The 13015-nt window shown below is 32.2% G+C and overlaps 1 long non-coding RNA gene across 1 annotated transcript; it reads left to right on the top strand.

Annotated features, from left to right (window-relative positions):
• The first annotated feature begins 880 nt into the window (after positions 1-880).
• On the top strand, positions 881-4408 carry LOC139511201 (uncharacterized). Its single transcript, XR_011661983.1, has 4 exons — positions 881-986; positions 1999-2100; positions 2436-2505; positions 4234-4408. It is a non-coding gene; the product is annotated as an uncharacterized lncRNA (long non-coding RNA).
• The last annotated feature ends 8607 nt before the right edge of the window (positions 4409-13015 follow it).

Genomic DNA, 13015 nt, shown 5'->3' with positions numbered 1-13015 from the left:
TGTTGAATTATTCTTTGATATAGTTATCAAAGGTACCAGTGTTATAATTTAGTACGCCAGACGCGCGTTTCGTCTACATAAGACTCATCAGTGACGCTCATATCAAAATATTTATAAAGCCAAACAAGTACAAAGCTGAAGAGCATTGAGGACCTTAAATTCCAAAACGTTTTGCCAAATACGGCTTAGGTAATCTATGCCTGGGATAAGAAAATCCTAAGGTTTTCGAAAAATTAAAAGTTTTGTTAACAGGAAATTTATAAAAATGACCACATTATTGATATGCATGTCAACACCGGAGTGTCGACTACTGGGCTGGATGAAAAATAGAATTGCGTTATATAATAAAAAAAAAACATATGCATGATTAGATTTTTAAAGAATTTGGGAATTTCCACTGTGTGAGGCATCTGGTAATTAGAACAACAAAATAGTATACACAACATGCACAAGTGATAAAGTCGTGATTCTGAATTAAAATTATATAAAGCAATATACAGGAACAACTTTAAATAGTTTTGAACAATTGTTTTTTTAATATTTATTTTATTTTTTATTCTATTTGAATTTTATAATGGAGTTGATTAATAAATGCACCAGTAGTAAACCACTGTTTGTTAGTCATAAATCGATAAGGCGAAAACAAAATCCTGGTCACAAACTTAAATCGGGAAACACATCAGCTATAAGAGGAAAATAACTTAATGGAACAAAAGAAACATTGAACTGCACAACACAAACTAAGTGACTAGGACTTTGGCATATCTCTTCAGGTTTGTCTGTAAATAATAGTACAATATGCTCTGTTGAAACAAATTAAAACTAATGCACTTGCCAAGCAGAATGGCACATTGTTTGCACTAATGTAATTTCAGTGGGGTAGATTTAATATCACAAGGCGAATGTCCTAAATGTCCTAGCACAATGAATCCAGTCTGTGGGGCTGATGGGAAAACATATGATAATGACTGCTGGCTGAAAGAAGCGTGAGTTTATGTGGATGAAATTAATTTATTTTAAATATTTCCAATTACGTGCTTAGTTTGATTGTGTACAAAATATATAGTAGATTATAATGCAATAACGTTTGTAACGATCATTTTTATTGGATAACGTCACTAATTTTCATGGCATCAATTAACAATTGATGCTATGAGACGTACGCACAAGCGCAGACGACATATGACAGATTTTTCTGTCAGTTTCATTAGAATTGAGATAACAATATTGTATTTTAAGCTCCGACGGAATCAATTGTTGATGCCGTCGGAACTTCAAATATAATACAGTAATCTCCTAAGTATATCCTTCCACAGAACGGTATTCGAAATTTATTAAAGCAATCTCGTGCTCCAATACAGACTTTCCACATTTCTGTATTTAAGAAAATCTCTTCAACTCATTATTAATTTGCGAATAAGACTAATAGCCATTTGTTACTGCATGAATAACTACATTACTCTTTACTCTTCCATTTACTGAACCATAGACAAGTTGACTCTTTTCAAAAACCACCAAAGTAAAAGGCTAAACACCAGATGCACGACTCCAATCAAAGTTCAAATACAAACAAATATTGTTACTAAACAAAGTTGAATACATTTCCCTATGACATTATGACGGATGCCACATGTTGAGCAGGATCTGCTTACCCTTCCGGAGCACCTAAAATCACCCCTAGTTTTTGGTGGGGTTCGTGTTATTCATTAGTTTGTTATGTTGTGGCATGTGTACTATTGTTTGTCTGTTTGTCTTTTTCATTTTTAGCCATGGTGTTGTCAGTTTATTTTCGATTTATGAGTTTGACTCTCCTTCTAGTATCTTTCGTCCCTCTTTTACAGCATATTACGTACAATTTGCATTAAAATGTGACGTATTTAATAAAGGTCGAATGATTGATAAACATCCAGCTTGCAGTAATGACTTTTGTATTAAATCATTACAGTGGTGTATCCATAGCTGGCAGTTATGACTTATAAATGATATTACTTATTTCAGAGGTATATCCTTTCATCACCAAGGGGAATGTTGCAAAGGTTACAAACCAGTATGTGGTGTTAATAACAGAACCTTCAACAATGAATGTGAGCTGAATCTCCAGTACGTATATCTTTATATATAAGCTTGTCTTGTTGGTAGGTAATTGGTAAAACTTGTCATTACAATTCCAAAAATAGTAAATCTTTTACTCATATTGAAAATGACATTGGTAATTTTAAACATGGGAAGATCAAAGTTAAAGACAAACAGACAAAATTATAAAAACACAATTATTTAGTTCGACCATGGATATTTTTCAGTAAAAGTTTACATTCAACAAAAATCTTTTTTTTTTGCTATCATGATGGCAGTTACATTTTAATTGTTCAAATAAAGTTTATTCCAAGGAAAGAAAACTTAGATATTATTTGATTTAATTTGTATTTTTATTGTAGAGGTATAGTAAAACAGTATGACGGAGTATGTTTGGCTAAATGACAGCACATATCTATGAAAATTTGCATGGTAAATTCTATTTTATAAATATAGATTTGATAGCTCAAAAAAATTAACAATGAGAAGCATGACATTCTTTATTACACGAATGCAGAACTGATAGCTCTAACTGTTAACCCAGATGCATTTCACAAGCACCCAATATTATATTTTGCTAAGGATAAAAACTAGAGGTTCTAAAGAGCCTGTGTCGCTCATCTTGGTCTATGTGCATATTAAACAAAAAATACAGATGGATTCATGACCAAATTGTGTTTGGTGATGGTGATGTGTTTGTAGATCTTACTTTTACTGAACATTCATACAATTTTGCCTATCTATATAGACTTGGTCCTTTAAATACAGAGGAAAATATTTTGGAAAAATTTACCAAAATTTACCAAATTAATGGAAATTGTTAAAAATTTACTATAAAGGGCAATAACTCCTAAAGGGGTCAACTGACCATTGTGGTCATTTTGACTTACTACTAGATCTTACTTTGCTGAACATTTTTTTAGCCATGGACGCCATCTTGGTTAGATGGGCAGGTCATCGGACACATTCTTTAAACTAGATACCCCAATGATGATTATGCCAAGTTTGGTTAAAGGATTAGGTCCAGTAAGACCCCTTTTTGGCCCCAAAATATAGCAGTTTTACAAAACTGTTAAACTGTAAACGTTTTGTTATTTATTGAACAGTAGAATGCTCCTGCTACATAAATATGGGATGTTTTTGACAATACAATCCACATATATCGGGTAATAGCACCATTAAGTCATGCTAAATTACTGAAATCTTCACAATTCTAGCATTTTAGTTAAATTTTAGACGGTTTTCGTGTAAAACGAAAGTGGCCGCATTCCTGTTCATCCTTAATATTGAAATGTAAGTTGTATTTTATGATAATACATAACATATATAAAGGGTGAGGATGAACACTGATGCGGCCAGTTTCATTTTTGACAAAAAACATATGAAAAGTGACATTTCGGCGTATTTGATAGATTTTTTATATTTGAGCTTGAATTGGATCGTTTTTAATGACTAAATCAGTTCAAATCTTCCACATGAACTAATTGATTCAAATGAAATAGACACTTAAGTGTTGAAAAAATGGTCAAAATCTTTCGTCAGATAAACCTGAAATTTGAGGCCAAAATCGGTCCTTACCGGACCTACTCCTTTGGCCCAGTAGTTTCAGCGGAGAAGATTTTTGTAAAAGTTAACGATGACGGACGACGACGATGATAAAAGTTCTCTCTTTCGGCCAGGTGAGCTAAAAATCAATCCCAATACAAGTGTTAACTTTAACTCAATTGCCCCAAAATGATTTGAAAGAAATACGATTTGAATTAGTTCTTTTAAAAGATACAAAAACGTCCCCATGTGCTTTTCTATAATGAAATTGCAATAATCGAAAATGACTTTTTACAAATTAGCAAAATATTATTTTACAAATCAATAATCAAAAATACAACAAACGACAACAACTCAATGACAGATTCATATAAACATGGATTGACACATAGAAAATTGTCTGTATAGAAACAGAAAGTAGATGATTCGATATTCATTCTTATCTGATTTGTATGATAAGAACTACATGACTATGATTAGTTATAAGTTCTTATGGAAAATGAAGTAGTTTTCTCAGACCTAGGCACGTTTCTTTCAAAAACAAGTAGAAATAAAGGTTTTGTGTAACCATGTTAACATAGAACAAATGTCGACTTTCTATAAATTTTATTTCAGAAATAGAATATTATATTATGTCCTTTGAAAGTTGAAGAGACATCTAAGCAGCAGTGAACTATGAAGTATATCATGTCGGTCAGAAATCCAGATTCATCATTATATTTGTCTTCAATTAATTCTATTTTATATCAAATTTGTATTATGTTTTTTTAATAAAAACTTTTCAATAGTGCATCTTATTCTGCTTAATTTCCACAACTATTTACGGAATTACTGTAATATTTTTTTCTGTCTGCGTAGCGTGTTATTTCACTGTGTCTAAACCACACCGGCAAAATTTGCTCGGACTCGATGGTATCTAACATCCGTTACAATGACGGAACATCAATCGAGAAAAGAAAGGTAGGTTTTTCCTTTTTTTCCCCTTTTTTTATGATATCGAAGAATATATATACATATACAACTATTTTCTTTTGTGAGATGCAATATTTTCTACAACCGTTCTATATTAACGGAGAAAAAAGTGAAAATGCATGTCAGAATGACGAATTGAGTGAACCTTGCCTCGAAATTGTTTAATTTCTCATTAAATTGTTCACATTGTACGGAAAAAAAGGTACGGGAAGATAGATACTGACACGGAGATTGCACATTTAGTTATTACGAGCATCTCGATACTTGCATTTCTGTGTATGGAACGAAAGAAACGGGTCATGTCAAATTAAAATAAACCGGTTTCGTCAATGTTGTTTACTACACAATCACCCGGTTTCGTCTATATATGTCACCCGTTTTTTGTTGTTGTTTTTTTAAACAAACAATTTATGAAAAGCAACGTTGACACGGATCTGAACATTGTCTTTCGAGAATTTAAATATATATTTACTGTAAAGTAAACTTAGCGTGTTAAAATCTATTTTAAACGGGCACTTTTGGACATAAGTAATTATGGTAATACACATTTTTCTAATGAAAGGCGTATCCCTTATTTCACTTAACTTCAAACTAATTTTAAATGGAATATAAATCCTCAATAGCAAACACTGGTATCTAACTATTTTATAACATGATTATATTTACTTTGTTTATTATAGTAGTATGTTATTAAAAAATGTAAAAATAAAAGGATGTGCTTTGATTTTGTCATAATTTTAATTTACTATACTATACACTAAGTTTACAGTATTTACTATCAATTATTAATACATTTATTGATTCAATCATTGACGAACAGTCAAAAACCGACTATAGTCTATACTATTCTGCACAAATTAATCATGCATGCAGCCCTGCCAGATTTTCTGGTACTATATATACTATGTTACTCGCGCACTAACCATGCTAACGCGAGTTTTCACACTTAAGCAACCCCGTTTCTGGTAGGCACATTTATTTTCGTAGGCAGGTTTTCACATTATTTTTACAGTTCAAATTCAGATGAAACTTCAATTTTGTTTTTTCAATGTGAATAAAAGTTGGTTTGCAAAACATGACCGCCATTTATATCTAGGTCTTATCTAGAAGAAGTGACGGTCACCACTTATGAAATAAACATTGCCAATGAGACAACTTTAGAGACAAAAATCATGTTGAATTAATCAGGTTTAGGTCAGCGTATGCCTTAAACAATGATAAAAAACACGCAAACGGCATGAAAGCAAGCTATAACAGGGCCCTAAATTACAAATGTAAAACAATTTAAACAAGAAAACTACCTGCTGATTTTATGTTTAAAACGCATATGGTATAAAGCAACCAAAGACAACCACGGAATTACAAGCTAGTTGATTCGGGAATGGACACATGGGCGCTGACACACACAACACAACAAAAGTACAAACAATAAAAAATGATGAAAAAACCTTAACTCGTCCGATAACAGAGCCGAATGGACACATGGGCGCTGACACACACAACACAACAAAAGTACAAACAATAAAAAATGATGAAAAAACCTTAACTCGTCCGATAACAGAGCCTGTATAGTAAATGAGCGATTTGTGCCAAAACTTGTATCACAGTTAAAATTATCCCTTAAATATAATAAATATACATGTATTCGGAGTTTACTATGACGTCCACTATCACTGAACTAGTATACATATTTATTAAAGGGCCAGCTGAAGAACGCCACCGGGTGAGGGAGTTTCTCGCTTTATTGAAGACCCATTGGTGGCCTTCGGCTGTTGTCTGCTCTATTGTCGGGTTGTTGTCGCTTGGATGAAAAAGGGGGCTAGGGTGAATAAAATTGTCTTGCATTTGTCTTTAGTTTCAATCTCTGTCCTTTTTTTATTTTTCACTTTATTCGGTCCTTTTTTAAGTAGTAGCTTATTCCCTTTTTACATAAATTGTTATCCTGCCGTTTTCAATCAAAACTTTTGGCTTGCCTTTCAATCAAATTGTACCGCCTAAAACCAAATGGTAGCTCCCTTATACTGTTAACCATGTACTTTATTTGTTTCTACAAACGTTAGTACGAGAAACACTTTTTTCTACAATTGTTATTTTTACCAATTTTTTTTATTATTGGTTATAACTGTTTGTTAAATCTATTGGAAGATTGTAATAAAATTGATTTGAAATTTGAACTCATGATTTCGTCAAGCAGATATAAAAGATGAATGTTGTACCCATATGACATCAAGTGTGTTGTATTGGTTTACAGATCGTTTGACCATTATAAGAAATAACTATGTTAAATTTTAAGAAAAGTGATAAGTTGTCCCCAAGTTACGCTGCGACATGTTTATGCTGGACAGACGGATAGATAGACGGACGGACGGACCGAATGACTGATAAATGGAGGAACGGACGGATTGAAGGACGGACGGACGGACAGGTGGGCGGACAGACTGACAGACGGATGTATACAATAATACGTCCTGTCGAAATTGTGACGGGCGTGTAAAAACTCAAAGAAATAGAAAAAACCCTCGTAATTAAAGGTCAATAAGTTATATTAGGATATCGGCCAAGTCGACTTATCTGTATATTTTGTCTTCCTTATCATTTTTGCTATATGGCTTTTATAAATATTTGAAAAAAAATGTATAGAAATCGATAAAAAGAACATGAAATTCGTTACTTATCCCATAAAGTGTATACCGAATTAAAATATTGTAAGAAATAAGAAAACAGGGACATCCGCGAAATCGGATTTTGTGAGTTGGATTATATTCATTATAAACAAGAAAGAAATCGTTATATTTGTGTACCATACTTTTATATGTTCCAGTCAAACCTTTTCACTTTTGACATATGCAGCTTTATACAAATAGTTCAAAACGCTGTGAATTCGAATCACTATGTCTCGGTTGTTTAAAAATATCAAGGAAAATGTTTTCTCATTTCTTAAAATATTTTAATTCGGTATACACTTTATAAGATAAGAGGCGAATCTAGAAGACGTATAGGTTGCACGCCCCGACCCCACCTTTGGTTGCCAAAATTATATTGATTCGTGTATTTAACGATTTTGTAAAGCAAAAAATAATCAAAATATTGTTCGACTCGCTACGCTCGGTTGTATGTAAAGTTGTTCGAATTACGTCCACTTTGAAATAAACTGAATCCGTCTGTCCGTATATTGTCAAAATATATCGACCAACGTCAGTGTACGATCATCATAACATAATGGCGATCGTAAAGATCCGGTTTATTTTTTTTAGTAATGTTAACAAAAAGATTATTATTGAATTTTGTCGATGAACTATTATACTTATTTGTACATAGCAGTAAAGTTACAATTAGTGATAAATAAATTTTATGAACACCCTCCTTTTTGACCTGGATTGGGAACCCCCCTTTTTAAAATGACTGGATCCGCCCCTGCATACATTTTCTATGTCGATTATGCATGCATATACATTTGTCTTATTATCAACGTTTATCCTTAAGAAGATTTATTTTTAACGATGATAGAAAATATTACATACATAGAATGATTAGATTACTTATAAAGGTGCCTATCCTTTTGTGCGAGAAAATTACATATCAATTGTGTGTTCCGATTTTTAAGACCGTAAACGTTAATTTCAAGTTTGAACATGTTCAACATATTTTCCCATAACTCATATAGAAAACGCATATTTATAGAGCTTTAACCTCAATCTGCTGTTAAAAAATTTCGGAATGCAAATTAAAATTAAAATATTTGTGTTCTATAAGAGTAGGAATTCAAGTGTTTGCTTATTATTTATTTGAATCTGAGACTCATATAAATAATAAGCCGTTGTCCGGTGAAATAACTTGTTTTCAAACGACCCACAATACTCCTTTTCAACGCTGAAATAAAATAATCAATTATAATGTAATGCGATTATGATATTTTGTATTTGACCAAACCGGGTTATGCATTGAAAAATCTATGACGAAACCGGGTGGTAAACATTGACGAAACCGGCCAGTTCCATTTTGACATGACCCATTTCTTTCGTTCCATACACAGAGATACAAGTATTGAGATGCTCATAATGACTAGTTTTGCAATCTCCGTGTCAGTATATATCTTCCCGTACCTTTCTTTCCGTACAATGGGAACAATTTAACGAGAAATTAAACAATTTCGAGGCAAGGTTCACTCAATTCGTCATTTTGACATGCATTTTTACTTATTTCTCCGTTACTATAGAGCGGTTGTAGAAAATATTGTATCTCACAATAGAAAATAGTTGTATATGTATATATATTCTTCGATATCATAAAAAGAATTAAAAAATAAGAAAAAATCTACCTTTCTTTTCTCGATTGATGTTCCGTCATTGTGCCGGATGTTAGATACCATCGAGTCCGAGCAAATTTTGCCGGTGTGGTTTAGACACAGTATATTTTAAAAACATTAAAGGCACCAGATGCGCATTTCAACAATACATGTCTCGTCAGTGGCCAAACTATTTGAAATCCAAAATTTATATAAAAGGTGATGAGCTATAATCCAAAAGGTCCAAAAAGAATAGCCACATTCGTGAAAAGAATCAGAGTTTTGCATGAGAGAGATACATTCCTTCATTTATAATAATTTCTAAACATTTTTAACACAAAAAAATCCGTATTTACTGGGCTGGTGATACCCTTGGATACTAACAGTGTGCACCACTTTTTTTTTTTTATCATATTTTGTTATTTCGAATAGACAGGAAAAAACATTCAGTCATTCCTTATATGTAATTCTAAATTCAATTTTAAGCCGGAGTAAATCACGAAAAATGGTTGATGACGTCACGGTCACATGACAAAATTATGTCTATGGGCTAATAAACAAAACAACGTCAGACCATCAAAAGACACGTTACATGCACAATTAATTATTTAGTACTAACTTGTTAAACATTTAAAGAAGGGTACAGTAATATACCGCTTTTCGAAATTCATAAATCGATTTAGAGAAAACAAATCCGGGTCACAAACTAAAACTGAGGTAAACAACGAAACAGCAACACACACAGAAACGAACAATAAACAACAACCATATTTGGTACAGGACATTTATAAGAAAAACATGTGGGTTTAACCTGGTTTTGCGGCTAGCCAAACATACCTCTTTTATGGCAATGATCAATATAATACCAAAACGAAAACACTACATTACAGGACTGCAGTACAAATTAATACAAGAAGATTACGGACAGAGAAATACACAAAGTTGAAGAGCACTGATGACCCAAAATTAAAAAAAAAATGTGCTAAACACGGCTTAGGTTACATATGCCTAGGGTAAGAAAATCCTTAGTATTTAGAATAATTCGTACTTTTGCAAACAGTGAATCTATGATAATGACTATATAACTGATGTTAATGTCAGCACCGAAGTGGTGAGTAACACAGAATAAAAACGAACACGTAAAACAAGATACAAAACAAAAAGAAATGCAAAGATATCACAACAAATTACAACACACAAATTATCAAAAATATTAAGAAACTACTTTTGCCCCGTTTTAGGTCTATATACCTGTCCATAACCTGTCGAATGACTATATACCAGTCAATAACCCGTATCGTGTCTATGTAAAGGTAATCGTTGTATACCGATGTTCAAAGAACATAAACACTTCCATAATCCCGTCTGAAGTCTATTTACCTGTCCACAATATTTATCATTTGAGTCTTAACTGAATGGTTTTGTTCTTTATACATGTCGTCAATTTATTGTTTGTATTATCTTTCATTTTTGCTGGTGTGCTTTGTACGTGTGACTTTTTGTGATACTTTGGTATATATGATGTGGCTCTGTACTTTTAAAAATCCCGCCATTTATATGTTATTGTCTATTATAATACCATTATGTTATTATTCTGTTATAATGTCATTATGTTATTGTTCAATTATAATTGTGAAAATACTTTGAACGACAAAATTATTTTATATATCTACCTGTGTGACGTTTACATTCTGACGTCAAACACGCGATTCTACACCAGATTTTATTTGATCCTTGTCATCCAGTCACAGGACTTCAAATATTTCAATCTTTTATTAGTTGATTTAAAATACAAAAATAAATAAGCAACGAACGTGGTTGTTAAATATGTGTATGTTTTTTGTGCTTCTTTGTTAGATATGTGTTTGTTTTTGTACTGATTGAGATTGTGACAAATTGATGACTGCTGTACCCCCTTTTTAAACGAATTTACCTATTATGTCTATTATGTTCACGCATCGTTGTAAATATAATGGAATTAGATGTTACTGTCATACAAGTGAGAGATTTAGCGCTATAAACCAGATTCAATTCACCATTTTCAACATTTGAAAACTCCCGTACTAAGTCAGAAATTTGACAGTTGTTGTCCATTCGTTTGATGTGTTTGGCCTTTTGATTTTGCCATTTGATTAGGGACTTTCCGTTTTGAATTTCCCTCAGAGTTCAGTATTTTACTTTTTATGAAAATTTGCTTTGATAACATATAGCTTATGACCTCTGTTAATGAGTTTATACTTTTTGGAGTTTTGTGTTAATAATAAATATTTTATGATCTGTTAAAGGGTTTAATACTTTATGGACATTTTGTGTTGATAATATAATTCAATGGTCTTTTGAAGGATTTATATGATGTTGTGTTGATAATATATAGTTTATGGTCTTTGTTTAATGTTTTTATGCTTTATGGAATCTTGTGCTGATAACTTTTATTTTATGGTCTTTGAGAAGGAATTATACTATTTGGAATCTTGCGTTGAGAACAGATATGTTAAGGTCTCTGTTAAATGTTTTGTACTTAATGGGATGCTACGTTAATAACAGATATTTTAAGGTCTCTGTAAATGGCTTTATACTTAATGGAATGGTTTTCGTATTACAGATGTTGAATAGTGTTGTAGATAAGGGAAGTTTGTGTTCTTAACATACTCGTTAGAGTGTTATGACCTCTTTAATGGGTTTTGTAATTTATGGGATTTTGTATTGATCGGAGATATTCATGGCACATGTTGTAGGGATTTATATAGTTTAAGAGATTTAGGCTTTGTAAGTTTCGGGAATTTGTAATGATAACAAATATATTTTATAGCATCTCTCAATGTTTTTTACATTATGAAAATGTGGGTTGAAAAAAATATTATATGATCTCTATTACCGGGTTTGTGCTCGTCTAGTTTAGGTGTTGATAACAGATATTTAGAGCATCTGTTAATGGCTTTGTTCATTATGGGATTGACAAAACATATTTAATTGTCTTTATTAAGAGGTTAAAGTTGTTTTTTTTTATTGTAAATAAGGGAATTTTGTGTTGATAGCTGATATGTTATCGTCTCTGTATATGGTTTATTATTTGAACAAATTATGTGTTCATATCATATATCTTATGGTCTTTGTAAACGGCGTTTGACTTCAGTGAATTTATGCTGATGACAGATATTTTGTGGTTTATGTTAAAGGTTTTGCACTTGTAGCGGTTTTGTGTCGATATCATATATTTTATGGTGTCTGTTAATGGTCCTGTTCTTTATCTGATTGTGTGTTAATAACAGATATCTTATGGTCTTTGTTAAGGACTTCAGTGAACTTTGTGTTTATCAAAGGTATTTTACAGTCCTGTTAAAGGTCTTTCACTTTTTGGAATTTTGTGTTGATATCTGATATGTTACGCTTAGTTCGTTTCTGTTTGTGTTACATTTTTTTTGTGGTTGGTGTAAAAAAAAGTATAACACAAATAGTGTGCTCCATGGAAATAGTGTGCTCCATGGAAATAGTGTGCTCCATGGACATTTTGTAAAGAGGAGGTCTATAAAAACTGACAAAACAAAACACTTCCAACAAACGTATCAAGTGAAAAACAGCTGCCATATTCCTGACATAGGCATTATGAAAATCACAAAAATAGTGAGTAAAAGATGGTTAAATAGCTGACTAAATCTCCCATTTGTATCACAGATGTTTATAGGTCTGTTGTATTGACAAATTGGGAAAGCAACCCTATCAGACATAATAAGTTAATTTGACAAAAATTAGGTCCAGCAGCCAAAACTGGGTAAACATACATCACAGATATACAACAGACTAAAAAAAGGCAACAGTAGTAAACCGCTGTTCGAAATTCATCAATCGATTGAGAAAAAAAACCAAATCCGGGTAACAAACTAAGACTGAGGAAAACGCATCAAATGTAAGAAGAGAACAACGACACAACAGAAGCACACCATTAAAATGTAACACACACAGAAGTGAACTATAACATAACAATGGTCATTTTCCGGACTTAGTACAGGACAAGAAATGGTGAAAAAATGGTGAGTTGAACCTGTTTTTTGGCATGCCAAACCTCCCGCTTTAATGGCAATGTTAAATATAACATAAAAATGACAACATTACCTGATACGACTACACTACAAATAAATGGGA

This window comes from Mytilus edulis, chromosome 2, assembly GCF_963676685.1.
Source record: "Mytilus edulis chromosome 2, xbMytEdul2.2, whole genome shotgun sequence".
NCBI classification, from domain to species: Eukaryota; Metazoa; Mollusca; class Bivalvia; order Mytilida; family Mytilidae; genus Mytilus; species Mytilus edulis.
Note: the sequence above shows the minus strand (reverse complement) of the source record. Positions and strands in the feature narration are given on the sequence as shown.